General features: G+C 28.6%; 1 long non-coding RNA gene across 1 annotated transcript in view; it reads right to left on the bottom strand.

Annotated features, from left to right (window-relative positions):
• LOC103308458 overlaps positions 1 to 147 on the bottom strand; it is a 9610-nt gene extending 9463 nt beyond the window's left edge. The window contains exon 1 of the long non-coding RNA XR_001678975.1: positions 3 to 147. This is a non-coding gene — a long non-coding RNA (uncharacterized LOC103308458). The remainder of the gene's footprint in view (positions 1 to 2) is intronic.
• Between the last annotated feature and the right edge of the window lie 2425 nt (positions 148 to 2572).

Raw genomic sequence — 2572 nt, 5'->3', positions numbered from 1 at the left:
ACCTAGGGTGGTTGGCCACAAGTACACTCGGATGAAGCGGTAAGCATTACGGCGGTGAGATTCGGCGGCGGAGAAAATTCGACCGGAACAATATTATAATATTATGGTTGTCAGGAACACAAATTCGACTGTGCGAACGGTTCACGAAACCAGACCAGACTAATAGGCCGCGGGCTACTAGGCCGTATGATATATTATTACAACCGATCGGGCGAGGCGAGGCAAGCGGCCCATCGATATTCTCGGGGCATGACCTTGACCCGGATCAAGGTGAAAATAGCGTAATCGGCACGTGATAATATTATATAATAATTTGCACCGCCGCGAAGGCTTATCGTGCACCAACTACAGATAATATAATAAGTTACATAATGAACGCAACACCAAAAAATATTTTACCGAACATGTCCTAGCACTGACTATATCTGCAGAGAATTTGTTTTTTTTTTCCTATATTTTTTATTGATTCCTATCGTATAGTAGATAAGCATTACGTTACACTATTTTAATATGACTTAAGTAATGATTGTTGTACATTCGTATTATCAATTCATACTTCTAGGATCGATAGATTGAGAAATGAATGGTCATAATAAGTAATTGTTTTGTCTGTGGTATTCAAAAAATAAAAATCAGTCCAAATATATTATAGGCTAAAATAATTTTAAAAAACATTTCTTGTCAGTGTTCTAAAATAATAATGATGTAAGACTAATTTTTTCGGAGTTGTGTGATGATGAATAATGCGAGTAACCCATAATAAATATTAATACTAAATACTAAATAATAAATATATTCATTAAGATATAATAACATAATATAAATATTAATAATAAATCAATTCAATACATAAACACTCATATTAAAGGTAACAATTTTGATGTCAACTACTACAATCGGGTACGGAACAGATATTAGGTTACTATTATCAACGGTTACGTTTAAATCTGTCGTGACGGTGTTTCTTTGTTCTGCACTCCATAAAGAAGTATAACTTCAAGAATTAAAAAATGTTTTTTGTCTGTGTTGCAAACAATAATACAAAAAATAAAAATAAAAAGCGGGTAAAAGGATGTCGCTCTGCTGTACAGTAAGTTACAAATGGGTCACTGTATAATGGATTGTATTAAATTTGAATTCAATGATATCATATCATTGTATACGAAAAACTATTCTGAACGTAGACGGTTTGTCAGTCTAGATATTTTATATTGTTATTATATTTTATTATAGCCTGTAAGTTGAATTAATATTATAAATTACAACAAAATACCTGAATTCATTATTTTTTTTTTTATTTGTTTCTATGGTGATTAACAAAGCGTTAGAAATTTATTAAAATCCCATTTTTAGTGGTTTTTCGTAATTTGTCGATAGTTTTTCTCATGGCATTAAATAACTATTGAGAAAATCGAAAAATGACCTTTCTAAAGTACCATTTTCATTCAATTTTTTAAAATATAAGATACGATATGTTGAAATAGAAGCACTCCTTCCGGTAGAAATTTGGTATACAGGGTAAAAAAAAAAAATAAAAACCATGTAAAACCACTAGCTTTCTTGTACCGCTCAGAATCTAAAAGTGTGTAACGACCTGTAATAACTATTAACTATAGCACCTTTATTTACAGTTTTCTCTTCATTAATTAAAAAAATATTTGATGTTACATTGAAAAATAGATTTAGATAAGAATTTTATATATTAATAATAATTACACCTAATTATTACGAGGAGTTGTTTTTTACTATAGTTCTATTTATCGATACGATATTTAAAAGATTATAAAATTAACTCCGCTCAGAACCTAAAACCAATCCATATAATATTATGTAGTATTAAAAAATTGAAAAACACATTTTCATTTCATTTTAAAATGAATAGGTTTTAAGTGAAATAGTTTTAATTTATTTTACAGGGAATTGAATTATATTTTATTTTTTTTAATGTATGTTGGCTTATCGATAAAGCTTGTTATTGTAAATGTAAATCACGCTATCGTGTAACTCTATAACAGGATCATAAGGTCACTTATATATTTCCGGATTAACTTAATTGTGTGAAATTAATATTTTCTCACCTGAAAGTTATAATAGTTATAAATATTTTAGAGCATTGTATTCGCTTACCAGTTAATGAATATTCCCCAGATTTCTCAAGTTTTTAAACACAATGAGTATTTTGAAATATTTATTTTTTTTTTTAATTTAAAATTATAATATTAGTCCAGGGCTTGAAACAGGTTACCGGTTCTTACCAAAAACCAGTAATTTAAACCTAAAATTGGTTACCGTTATTTTAAACCAATTTTTATTCCGGATTATCGGTTACCGGTTACCGTGACGATTTTTCAGTTAACATAAAACATAATGTATTATGTTAACATAATATATTTTAGATTTTGAGTGGAACGATGAATGTATTGATTTTACAATGATGTGTGTTTTTTTTTTTATTTTTTTTTTTATTTTTTTTTTTTCATTTTTTTTTGTGTGTCATCACCTTTTAGGACAGTAAAACTGCTTCGATTTTCTTCAACAGTAACTTTTATGATTGGAAAGTGAATCTAGTTGG

Source organism: Acyrthosiphon pisum, chromosome X (genome assembly GCF_005508785.2).
Source record: "Acyrthosiphon pisum isolate AL4f chromosome X, pea_aphid_22Mar2018_4r6ur, whole genome shotgun sequence".
Taxonomy (NCBI): Eukaryota; Metazoa; Arthropoda; class Insecta; order Hemiptera; family Aphididae; genus Acyrthosiphon; species Acyrthosiphon pisum.
The sequence above is the reverse complement of the archived record's forward strand: the minus strand, read 5'-3'. Positions and strand labels throughout refer to the sequence as shown.